This window comes from Dryobates pubescens, chromosome 8 (genome assembly GCF_014839835.1).
Source record: "Dryobates pubescens isolate bDryPub1 chromosome 8, bDryPub1.pri, whole genome shotgun sequence".
NCBI lineage: Eukaryota > Metazoa > Chordata > Aves > Piciformes > Picidae > Dryobates > Dryobates pubescens.
Genome location: NC_071619.1, coordinates 14,537,543 through 14,550,988, shown reverse-complemented (window position 1 = coordinate 14,550,988; position 13,446 = coordinate 14,537,543). Strand labels below are relative to the sequence as shown.

The following is a 13,446-nucleotide window of genomic DNA, read 5'->3' as shown; positions in this document are numbered from 1 at the left end:
GCAGCTCCATAACTCATATTTGCATTCAATCTTATATGAAAGAAGTGGGGTTTGATCCTAGGGAGTGCATACACAAAGAATCTCAACTCTGGTTTAAGGTTTCTAGTTTTATTTTTCTTGTAACTTATTCTTAAATGTGACAGGACTTGGGTTTTTTGTTGTTGTTGTTTGTTTCATTTTGGCGTGAAAAGCAGGTTTGACAGGTGTATATTCTCTTGGTGCTGTCTTTTAAGATTTTTTTTTTTTAAATTTTTTTTTTCCATTATTTTCCCATATGTGAAAAATGTGATGTTGAAATTGCTGGCTTCAGTTCTCTAACTGGCCTGTTGATTTTAACCAAAGATGCTTCATGACCTGAAATCCAGTTAATTATTTTATCACCATTGTAATAACTAATTGTCCTTATGTCGTGGTGGGATTTAACAGGGAGTTTATTCACGTAAGGTATCCATATGAAAAGCTGTATGTGTTTGATATATGCACCCTGCTGTTATATTCACAGTGGACATTATGAATATATCTAGAAGCAGCGTGGGTGTGTATGGAAAGAGTGTCGTATCGTCCTTTCCAGTGAGGAAATGCCTAATACAATTGACGTGATTTAGAAACGGCAGGGAGGTATTGTATAAAATAAACCATTTTTATGCTGTTCAAAATATTTGCAAGGAAAAGAGACAATAGGACACGACCTTCAGAGCCATATTGCAATGGAGGCTATTTACTAGCTACATAGCTCTGAAATATTTAAAGCTGCAGTGCCCTTTACTGTTGGTTTTTTTTTTTTTTTTGTTTGGGGTGTGTGGGGTTTTGTTGGGTTTTGTTTTGTGCAAAGCAGATCAATCGCAGCTGAAACTGGGCCACATAGAAGATTTGCAATTTTAATGCAGAATGAAACCTGTCATGGTGTGAAATCCATTTTAAGTTGGGGAGAAAAAAAAAGCACAGCATGCACTTGCAGTTAGATCTATACAAGGTTAAGTGAATCTCACGTGTCTTCTAGGTTAGCTTTCTTCAGTCTCAGACAAATTGAAACGTTCTGTTCTGAAATACAATGAAATCATTCGTATGTGTTTTCTCTTTGGTAATAATTTTCTCAACAAAATGTGAACTCTCAAACATCTGTAACTTACCAGTCTGGTAAGAATAGCACCTGGATAGATACTTAGTATCAGAAACAAAGTTAGAAAAAAAACACCCCTGTCCCTCATTACTTTAAGAGATTATTCAAGTAATATATATGCATTCCTATGCACTTTCCAGTCCCAGTTAAAGAGAGCACCATTTAGTCAGCCCTGAAATTTCATTTTGCTGCTTCATTCTGTTTAAAGGGAGAGTTGCTAATTTTTTATTGGCTACCCTAAATGAAGGCGGAGTGGCTTCTAGGGCACTGCAGGTCAATGTCTGTGAAGCACTGAAGTCTGTGGAAAGGTTGTGTTTCAGACACAATACGCTTGGTGAAACTACTACGTTGCACAAAGCACAGCACCACAAAAGCTCCCGGTCATTTTTTAGAAGTGGGAAATGTGTTTCAATTTGCAGTTATTCTTTTATTTAACTTGTCTATATGTAAGGCATTACAAAATGTGATAGATTCGAATTAGGGAAACCAACAGTAAGTGGTCTGATTTCTGTGGTTTGTTTGGTGAGATCCATCTTTAATGAATACACAACTTTATTATTGTGATTGTAGTTTGTCACAAATTAAACCAGCAGACATTTTTTCATCACTAGGAGGGAGAAAAGAGTAGATAAATGGTTTTTAAAAAAGGGATTTATTTTTTTTTTTTTAAATTAAGGGTTTTGTCAAGCTAAGGTATTAGTCAATATGTAAATCTGGAAACTTGTTTTCTTGTCTGTGAGTTTGACCCGGTGTTCTCCTGTTCAAATGAAAGTAACTACTCTAAGCCATAGCTGGAATAACCATCTCATTTCAGAAACTCAGGCAACTTGTGCTTTTTCCTGATAGGTTATTTTTAATACAGGCTGCAGAATTCTGCATACAAGCTTGTAGTCTGGGTTAGTGTTGATTGCTCCTGTACTTAATAAATTGGCAAAGGTGTCTTGAAACCATACTATTGCTTGCTTTTTTTTTCCCCCCTTTCTCTATCTTATTTTTATTTTTTTTCCCCTCTCAGAAAATGGGCAATATGTTGACACAGTTGACACAGTAAGTTCTGCTTGTCAGCACTATCAAGTAATTCTGGCAGATTTATCCGTGTACGTCTGCCACCCTTCATGAGTGAGCTTTTCTGATCTGCTTCAGAAATACCTTTCAGTACGCTTCCTCGGAACATATTAGTGCACATTAACAGGTCGTTTATGCTAACCTGTTATTTTCTCATATGTTGAGATTGTAAGACTTTTTAAAATGTGTGGTTTATATTTAATTAAATTCCTTAATAAGATACAAAGCTCAAGATGTTCTAAGTAAGAAGAAAACTATTAGTGTGTCAGCCGGTTGAATTGACGTGAATGATAGCTGGTCTTTAAAATACGTGTCTTTGCCGTGATGAACAATTCTAAGCAGAAGACTAATACAGATTTGTGTTCTGGGTCTGTAATATTTGAGTACTGCTAATACTCAACTACTGATGTAACTATTTATAGAAAAAAAACCCAACACATTTGAGTTTGAAAATGCTTTTCTTCAACACATGTATATAAAGCAAGATGCTAGATGTCTTCATTTGCAAGTTTGAGAAATACATTAGTGCACCTTGTGTGTCAAGATCAATTGGTGTCTGTCCTAAGGAGCCAAACATTTAAAATATCAATTGGTAGGAATTCTGCTAGCATGTGCTTTGTGATTGGTGTTGAAAGGCAACTGAAAATGTTTTGAAGGACATTGTTTCATATACTCACTGAGGAAAATTGATCACACTGTATACACACATATATATATGTGTGTGTAAAAAACAAAGATACAAAGCTGATAGTTGAAAGGGGAAAGAAGCAATCGATCTAGAATGAAATGTAATGTAGCAAATAAGAGTTGGAAGTAAGGTCACAGGAGTAGATGTGGAACAAGGCCAGTTATGAAATACAGAAATGTGGCTGGTTTGTTCTTCTGCAATTTCTGAGTGACGAGTGAAGGTTGTCATGTGACAAGCACTAGTGTTGTGCAGTTATGCTAGGTGATCTGCATTTCTGGCATTTGAAGCTGACATTAACTGATTGTCCCTGTGACCTGGGCAACAGTTCAGTTCCTTTTTACAGTGGAGTAATGAGGCTTGAAGAGAGATATTGTCATCTTGTCCTTCTGATCTACTCCCAGAATTCTCTGCTCCTTCACTTCTCTCAGGTAAAGAGTGTATTTCCTTTGGCTTTTGGCCATATGAAGATACTGGGACACAGCTTGTGAGGTTAGGAGGATTGCTGGTGCCTGAAATAGACCCTTGGAAGCGTGGATAAGAAATTCTTATGGTGGAGAAGACAGAGAAGGAATTAAATGTTCAGAAACCAGTATGCTAAAGTGTGCCCTGTGGATTTTTAATACCAACACAATAATACCAATTTCTGCGAAACTGTTCCAAGTTTTGCTGCTTTCTGGCTAATGTTCTTTGGAAACAGTCAAAAAAATCTACAGTTGCAAGTTTTACGTTTAAAATACACAGCAATTTGGTGCTCTGAAGATTCTGACATAGATCAAGTAATTCTTGGCAGCTTCACTGATAAATACTTCTCTAGCAGAAATAAATAATGTGATATTTCTTGTGGAGAAAGGTAGTTTTAGCATATAGTCTTTTGCAGGGAGTCTGAGAGGTTTTTGGGGAGGTATTTTGGTGTTCAGTTTTTTACCTCCTTGATTTTAATAGTAATTAGTCTGTCCCAGATAAAATTAGAAGCTAAGTTTGTAAATCATATATTACTTCAATATTTCATATTTGAAGTGCAAATCCAAGCATGCAATGAACTTGTGTATAATTATGTATATTTAAGTATATATTTGGATGCATGTATATTAATACATTTAGATATAGATACTCTAAGTAGTAATACATCAGCAGGTGCAAGGATTTTGTGTTGTGCTAAGCACACTGTAGTTGTTTAAGTGGAATGAAGGGCAAGAGAACAGCCACAGTATAATGTTTATAATTCTAGTGTGATGGGTTTTTTTTTGCTTTCTTCAAACATTTGAAGTTTTTCAGGCCTTTGGTATTAGCCCATACTTAGCTTCCCATGTCAATACAGTCTGATACTCAAATGATGTGTATGCACATACATACATATGCAGTCACATGCTTATGCAGTAAATGAATGTGATATTATCAAGCCCTACAGAAAAGAATATTGTATACACAAGTAACTTCAATTTTATAATGTTTGTGATGACTTCTTCACAAGCAAGGAATTGGCTGTAGCTTTGTCGTCATTGTTCTATTGCTTAACACTACAGTAACCTGAAATGTATTAGAACAAATAGTTTCATATTTATGAGCAAAGGTGCTTTAATTACCAATACACTCTGGTGACTGTCATTTTTAAAGCCATTTTAAAACCTAGATTTACTTTTTTCAACCAGAAGTATAGAATAGAATAGATAAGCCAGGTTGGAAGAGACCTTCAAGATCATCAAACAGTTGTATGCAATAGGTCTATTTGAAGATTACCTTTTACAATGTGGTATTTATTTAGTCTAAATTTGACTTTCTGGTTTCCTGACAGTTTAGTAGATAACCATACCTAATAGCATTATGAGTAGATTGAAAACTTTCTTAACAAGTAGTCTAATCTTAGTTTTTCTTAGACAATTACATGTAAGTACTGGCAGCCTGTGACTGTATTAACAATAACAACAATTAAAAAAAAGGGGCTGGTTGTTATGGAAATAATTTAGTGCACTTCCCACCCCCCTCCCCTCCTTTCTCCTTTCTTAACCTGATAGTAAGTATACCATAGTAAGAAGCCTGATTATGAATATTAAAATATCATGGTAGAATCATAGAATTGTTAGGGTTGGAAGGGACCTCAAGGATCATCTAGTTCCAACCCCCCTGCCACAGGCAGGGACAGCTCACACTAGATCAGGTTGCTCAGAGCGGCAGCCAGCCGGGCCTTAAAAAAATCCAGGGATGAGGCTTCTCCCACCTCCCTGGGCAATCTGTTCCAGTGTCTCATGTCAAAGAACTTCTTCCTAACATTCAATCTGAATCTACCCACTTCTATTTTTGCTCAGTTCCCCCTAGTCCTATTGCTACCTGACACCCTAAAAAGTCCCTCACCAGCTTTCTCGTAGGCCCTCTTAAGATACTGGAAGGCCACTTCGGAGCCTTCTCCTCTCCAGACTGAACAGCCCCAACTCTCTCAGTCTGTCCTCATAGGAGAGGTGCTCCAGCCCTCTGATCATCCTTGTGGCCCTTCTGTGGACATGTTTCAGCATGTCCATATCCTTCTTGTCTAGTGCTTTTCCAGTGTAACAGATGCAAGCAGATACATGATGTTCTAGCCTTAGTACTTGGGAAATATTTTACAATGTTATTTGGATTTTAAATTTTATTGAGTTCTATATGTCTGCATTTTCAGATTAATTGAAATATTCATATTTAAAGTATGATGGTTTGAGACCTAATTACTTGTTGATTTTAAATTGAATCAGTTGAATCGTAGATAAGCCCTTGAAGTTAGTAAAGGGGGAGCAAAGGTGTGAGTTGAGTATGGATATTTGGAGCGACTCCATATATAGGCAGGACTTCCTTAAGAATATTAAAGTTATTAATGTATACCAATAAATCAATAATTTTGACTTAAAGCATACCAAGGGGATGCTACAAGATAGCACTGTTTAGAGTTATATAGTTGCCCACGGAGGTGGTGGAGTCACCATCCCTGGAGGTGTTCAAGAGGGGATTGGACATGGCACTTGGTGCCGTGGTTTAGTAATGAGTCTGTGGTGACAGGTTGGACTTGATGATCTTTGAGGTCTCTTCCAACCTTGGTGATTCTGTGATCTTAAATGGTATATATCTGAGTTTTTCTTGGACTGGGTAGACTACTGTGCTTTTAAAACTTCTTAAATTATGATAAAGAGAAAAACATCACAGCAAAACTATCCAGTTTAGGACCTTTGAGAGGATCTAAGGTTCTCTGGCCTCTTTTTTTTTTTTTTTTTTTTTCCCTCCTACTGATCACTTGATAGTGTTAGATGCATAAATAAAGAATCAATACATTTTCCCAATTGTGGCAAAAACCTCCACAGGAAATAAAGGCCTTTACAAACTTCACTGGCTTTCCCAGTGGCTTTGATTTTGCTTTTGCTTTTATCATAATAATGTGTAATATGTTAAGGAAAGTGGTTCAAGATTTTTAGTATAATGGCAGTTAGTAGACTTTACATTTCCTGCATTTCCTAACTTTCTTTTTTTTGAGTGTGTGTTTGGCTTTTGCAGAATTTGCAAGAGTTGCAATATTGCTAGAAAATGAAAAGTCTTTTCATCAATTCTATAGTTCATTCTTGGTTTAACAAAGTTAGTGAAAGTGATGCATACAAAGCTCATACTGTCAATGGGTGTCAGTTTGGGGTGAAGCATGATGTTGTGGCCTTTGTTGTTGTGTTACCAGCTCCGAACTGTTCACCCCTTTCAAACTTCTCTTCTACTTCTTTCTGTTCTTGCATTTTGATCTCCCTTTTTATGGAAGGTTTTCATTTAGGTTGTCCTTCCTTTTTCTGCTTTCTATGTCAAAGCTTCAAATTGGACGAGAAGGCCCAATAAACTCCTGTAGTCATCAGCTGAATCATGTTCAGTTACTCCTGTGAAACCTTAATAACATGAGGGTGTATAAGTGGGTTTAAATAAATTTAAGGAGAATGGAGCTCTCAAGTATTAGGTAGAAGTTAAAAATTGTAGAAATTCAGAAATTTTAACTAAGTGACAACTTAGTCTGAATGTGCTGAACTGATTCTGTTTTGGTTTGTTTTGTTGTTTTTTTTCCTTCGACATCCCTGCATTCAGCTTCCAGAATGTGTGACTTGGGATAGATTTTCACACAGATTGACAGGAAAACACTTCTGACATAAATTGAGGAAAGCATTGTGTCCTTAACATGGACATTTTTTATATCTGTAGTTTTCTTTTATGTCATTGTAAGTGGATGTACCGGGAAAATTAATCTTTCTTACGTAGAAAAATTATTGTGGAGGTGCTCATCTTAAAAAGGTTCACACAAAAATGTTATTTTTGGCAACACTGTAAGCAATTAAAGCTGACCTTTTAATGAGAAATGTCAGGCAACTTTAGAAAGCAATGCTATCTATAATGTATTATGTTTCTAAATTAATCTCTTCTATATATGAGTGGCTCTTCAAAACACAGAAAATCACCTACTGAGGCTTTTTTTATTTCATTCTCAGAATATAAAGACTTTCTTTTCTGAGTACCTTTTATTTCACGAAGGAAGACTTTGAAATTATGGCTTCTCATGAAAGTTGCTAAAAATAAAACATCACAGATATTTTATAGCACTTGAATAGTAAAATATTCTTTCAGATTAAATGAAAATGTGTAATTCCTTGTTGGAAGTTGTTCATTCTGCTCGAAGCAATGGAAACGTTTTAGGCTGCTTAAATTGTGTTTGTGCGTTGAAGTGTGAATTACAGGGTTTTCACAAAGTCTTTCTTAACATCCTTAAAGGTTGTCTGGGTGTACATCAATTTTAATGTCACTAATCTCTTCCTCTAACTTCAGATTTCTTCTGTCTCTGTCCTTATTTAAAAATATTGAAACCAATTTGACAGATTTTTGTTCCTGATTTTTACTGTGTTGATAATATCAGTAATCATCATGTTTCACTAAACCTTCCTTACTGGCCTCTAACTACAAAATGCTGTTTAATTTAGTTACATGTCATACAATGTATTTAACAAACAGTTCTTACTGTGAAACTATTTAGACCATTAAACAAAAAGGCATGGAATGGGTCAATAATTTTGGAGCTTATGCCAAGTGTCGTTGGACTGTCTTCTCAGCTCAGTTGTGCTGTTATCTGTTGTGTATACTTTTACCAAGACTGATGTTATTTTATGGAATTCTAGATTTAGTTTTTTATGCCCTAGTTTTACAATTGCTTTTTCCTGATGATATTTAAAATAGTATTTAAAAACCATACTTACTTAGGCTTACAATGTTGCTCTGTTAAATTAGAATAGCTAAGAATTTCAAGATGTTCTGTTAAATGTTAGATCATCTCAGATTTTCAGTCCTGCTGCGTTTCAGTATGACCATCATCATAGTCATTCCCTTTGTTTGTTCTATTTCAAATATCCAAATTTTTCTTTCTCATTAACTTAAAAGATTGAAAAGAGATAATTGATCTTTCTAGACCATCTAATTAAAAAAACAAACAAACAACAAAAAACCCAGCAAACAACAAACTACTGGAAAATTTAACCCTTATTTATAAGATAGTACTTCTGCTTTAGTTTAAGTAATGCATTCTTCTTGTGTTCAGTAATTAATTTATTTTTTAGATCTTGTACACAGGTATGGCAAGCTCTTGAATTGCTCTGAGAAATTCTTGTTTGAGTATTACTAGTAGTGCATTGATTGAGGTCCAAGAGAACTTGCATCTTCTTAGTTTATCAGGCAGACACCTAGAATGTAAAAGACAGAAATCTGAACTGCTTTGTAAAGCTTATCATGTGTTAAGCTGCTGGAAATAAGGTGGAGAATTAGCAGCATGTGATAGACAATCATGAAATGTTATATGATGGCACAGCAATCATACTTCAGAAAACTTAAATCTAATATATTAAATTCCCATAAACAAAGAAATGTTTACTAGAGTACTACTCTTTTTTTTTTTTTTAATCTGTAGGCAGATCTTTTAATGCAGTATTTAATTTTGTGAAGGAGATTTGTGGAAAGCATTAATGAATTAACATTTAGATTCTTAGTGTTACTACCATTTACTACATTACCTTTACAGTAATTGTGTATTTGTAAAGGGTTAAAAATGATGAATGTATTAGCCAATTGCTAGGATCCAGCACGTTAACATATGACTTATAAACAAATCTATTGATGTTCTTAGTAACCATTAGGATGTGTGATAACCAAGTCTGTCAAGTGTTTATAACATACCTTATGTTTTAGGAATTTTTCTTCATGCTATTTGTAAAGGCACCTTTTCTTTTAGATTATGATTCTCTAATATTTCGTCTTGTTAAACAATTTCCTTATTCAGATGTTCTTTCTAGAATCGTATTGTTTCTTCCTACAACAATTAAAAATAAATCAAAAACAGTGAAACCTTTCTCAGTAGCCAGAAAAGGCTTTTCTTAAAACTCACAAAGCCCTTAGTGCAGTAGGAAGGCTAAGGGTAGAACAAGAAGATGAAGCAAATAAAAATCAGGGATAAGAAGTAGGGAATTTTATAATACAAAATGAAAGTGTGCCTTTTTACCTACGTAGTAATCCAAGTTCATACTATACCATATTCACTTTCTGTGGATGAGAATTTCTGAAAATAATATCTTGCAAACTTCAGGCTGGGTTCAGCATTTCAGTGGTAAGGATCCTCAGCTTGGTGGCTTCTGCTACTCTTAGGTGCTAGTAAGTGATGTTGTACCTGTACCTTCTGAGTAATAAAATCAGCCATACTCGTCATCAGAGTTTACAAGTAATGTTTTGGTGCAAGCTTCTGCAGACAGTTTTGCCTCTGCTGTCTAAACAGGAACACACTTTTCTGACATGGTTTTGAAAAATGGAAATAGTAAATGACTTATGTAACTTTTTTTGTTGCTAGGCAAGGAAAAAGTAGCTGACATTGTGTGCTCCATTTAAATCTTCTTGAAAATGGATTGTAGTAAATGTTTACATTTTGTTTGGAATGCTTTGCTCTCTAGAGAAACTGGGAAGTTCTCTTGCTATTTCGCTTACATAGTAGCCTTCTTTGAGTATAAACTTGAACTGGTCAGTTTTTCAAAATATGGCTGAGTCTTCAGCTCCATTTGACATGTAGAATAAGCAGAATAATTTGAAAGAATAAATAAAATAAGAATAGCATCTTTCTTTAAAATAAATACTGATGTGATAGAAGGCAACCTTACTCTACCCTTTTTTATACTGTCTGCAGTTTACCTTTTCACACTTAATGTTTATATTCATAGTTTATAATTGTCCAGAAATTATCTAGCTAACTCTCATCTTCCTCCTTTTTATCTCCTCCTTTCTGGTTGATGGGACCCTAGTTTATAGTGAAAACAGAGTCCTTAAGGTCATGGTCTTGTAGGTAGTGCTGCAGTTCTTCAAATAAATTCAGTTATTTCTGTAGAATGAGCTGATTTCCTCTGTACTGATGATGTCTTCTAAATATTATTATCATGATCCTGCTTTAACAGTCAGCATTATTGATAAAATTGATTTCAAGAATTAGCTTTTAAAACGTCCACTAGTAGTTTTTCTTCAGCAGATTTCTGCTTTTCCCTTTTTGTGATTTTTCTTTCTTACCTCACTTGCACTAATTACCCTTTCCCCCCCACACACTTCTATAGTTACCTTGCTTGTAGCACCATATGAAATGCTGGGTTGAAGTCCTTGTTAGATCAACTGTAGCATACTCTTTCAAGAACCAGAAAACACACTTTTTAGGATATTACATCATTAATGTACTATGCTACATTATGTGTGCTTTGTAGTTATAAAAGTGAAGAAATCCTTAAATTTCAATCACAAAACCTAGAAACTGTGTTTGTCATCTATAGTTTCATATCCTGCTTCATTTTATTTTGCTGGTCAGATATGCATGGTACTGACATTCCTATTTGGACTAGTTTTAGTCATTCCGTTGACTGTGCCTTGCCACCTTTGGCTTCTTTTGAATAGCGTTCAGATGCATCTGATATTTGTCATAGAATTGGACAGATGACATGGCTTTGTTGTTAGCTGTTTGCCTGCCTTTACTCTTTACCCTTGTTTACCTGATTTTCCCCTCTGTCTGTGATGCCCAGTTATGGAAGCTGCCTTATGTCCTCCTGGCTTCTTCCAGTACATTCCCTGAATGTATTTAAGTGACTGAACGTCTTGGTTCTTCACTTCTAGCAACATTTCTTAAGGTGCCTGTCAATATTTACCTTGTACCAAAAAAGGCAAATCAAGCAGGCTTTTATCTCAAGACATTTTCCTTGTCTGGAGCAATCTGTACTAAATTTGCCCTGTGCTAATCAGTTTAGCTCATATAATGTGAAAGAAAAGCGTTTTTCTTGCTCCTGGGTGTGCTTCCCAATTTTTGTGAGGAGTTAACATAAAGAAGGTCTCTTTTTGGGTAATTGCCTATTAATACATGTACTTGTATATCTTGTACGTGATTTCTGAATTACATTACTTCATTAAATCTAAATGTGCAGAAGTAATTTGAATGTATATCACCTAAGTAACAATGCAAAAATGCTTACGGCTTTTTCTCTTTGAAGAGGAAGAAATGTCTGCTCTGGTTATTTTTAAGGGTTTTAAGATAAGTATTCGGGCACTTTGTACATGAGACAGCTGGTTCTTTTCTTCATATCCTGTGTGTGTTTAAGCTTCTTAGGTAACAAAAGATGCAGCTGTGCATAGTGTGAGTCAGTTAATTTTAATATATTTATTACATGAAGTAGTAGGTTTAATATATTGTTATTAAACCATTTTTTTCCCCCTCATACATGGGACAATTCGGTACTTGCCACTAGAAAAAAATCCTTCTTTTTGCAAATTTGATCTCAAACTAAATTGCTTGCATATATATGTTCTAATTAAAACATAATTTTTGGCTGGTTGTTTTTTTTCCTCCACTTTTGCTGTTCCATCCCCTTGGTGGCGTTTAATACTCTCCCAGTCTTGGGATTGCTGCTCTGCATGTTCGATTGCACATAAGCAGCCTTTGGTAACTTTGAAGCTGATCAAACTGTTAACAGCAAATATTCTTCAATTAAAATTTCTAACCTAATGACACTTCAGGAAAAGCCTTGCCTTATCCTAGTGGCTATACAGCAGTTTTCAACTAATGTTTAGAAGGAGGTGCATAGTTTGAGAGCACTGTGACAGCTTGGGATCCTATGGTAGATCATTTCCTTGATAGGGTCCCAGCTGCTAAACTATTCTCAATGCCCATTAAGAAGGTGGGAGAGTGGATTTTTGCATGTTTCTCTTTAAAGTACTTTTTAAATTCTTGTGCCACAATTTGCCATGCATTATTAGTCATACTATAATAATATAAAGTTAGGACTTGGACAAGTTACAGGGTAATTTCAGTAATTAAAATTATATGGCAGCTAGTGTATTAAACCTTTTCTTTGAATCCTGCTGGATGCAAAATGACATCACACTGTAAAAGTCACCTTGTGTTCTCTTGGAGCTGTTTTACGTTGAAAGTGTTTGTGGCCTGGTTTAGGCATGTGCATAAATATCAGTAAATGACTCCACTCCCCCTCCCCAAACACCTGCTCCTGCTAAACATTTTCTTGTTTTCCCTTTAGAAGAGTAGTGGTCTGTATGTATTCAAATGGCAAAATAAATTCCTTTTCCAGTGGTATTCTCCAAACCACTCGGTGAAGATCTTGTCCTTTATGAATAGATGAAATGTCTTACCCCTTTTTTGTTGAACTGTCTATCTGGTGTTCTAGGATTTGCAGGTTGTGTTGTTTGTTTGTGGTTTGTTGGTGGGTTTTTTGTTGGTTTGGGGTTTTTTTGCTCAGGAGGTGCTATTTCCTGAGCACAACAGAAATGGAACGTGAGCCTACCTTGAAATATGCCAGTTAGATACTATTCTAGTGACATTGTTTTGCTGTTTTACAGAAGTCCTTGAGGTTCCTTTAGTGTGATGGCCATAGGGAAGAAGGCGATGGGCAAAGATGCTCAGACATCTGACAGTTATTACTTGTGTTCTTTTCAATCCTCCATTTTGTCTCATCCTGTGATACCGTGGACAGATTGCTCCTACTGTAAATTGTTGTGAGACAACAGCTTCCTTATGTATATGTCTCTACTGTCCTTCACATTATGCAGTCCAGACTATGAAGCATGATCTTTCAGACCCTGTCATGCTGTAGCATCCCCAATACTGCCTTCTCCTCTGTTTGTGGTCTTTGCATCTTTCATAGTGCTTTCATCTTGTTTGAGGTTTGCACTAAACTCGTGCTGATTTAACTGATGAGGTGTTAGGCCGCTGTTAGTTTTCCCTTGCTATGGGACATTCTACTGAACAGAATGGTAGAAGCCCAAGGTAACTTATCAGTGTTGAACTCTTGCACAGCAGAACAATAAAACAGTTAAATTATGTCATTTTAATAGCTCAGGGCTATAATGAATGCCCTTGTAAATTCTACTGCTGAATTATTTTTTTTCTTCCACTTGATTGTTTTTTCTGAATTGATGATCGTGTTGGTGTAACTACTTTAATCCTATATTTTACAAGTGTTAGGACCATTTGTTACCGGAATCACTAACTATAATAGAAAGTGGATACATCAGCTTT

At 35.6% G+C, this 13,446-nt stretch overlaps 1 protein-coding gene across 8 annotated transcripts in view; it reads left to right on the top strand.

The window, feature by feature from the left end:
• CPEB3 (cytoplasmic polyadenylation element binding protein 3) overlaps positions 1 to 13,446 on the top strand; it is a 78,243-nt gene that overhangs the window by 1,387 nt on the left and 63,410 nt on the right. The window lies entirely within an intron of this gene.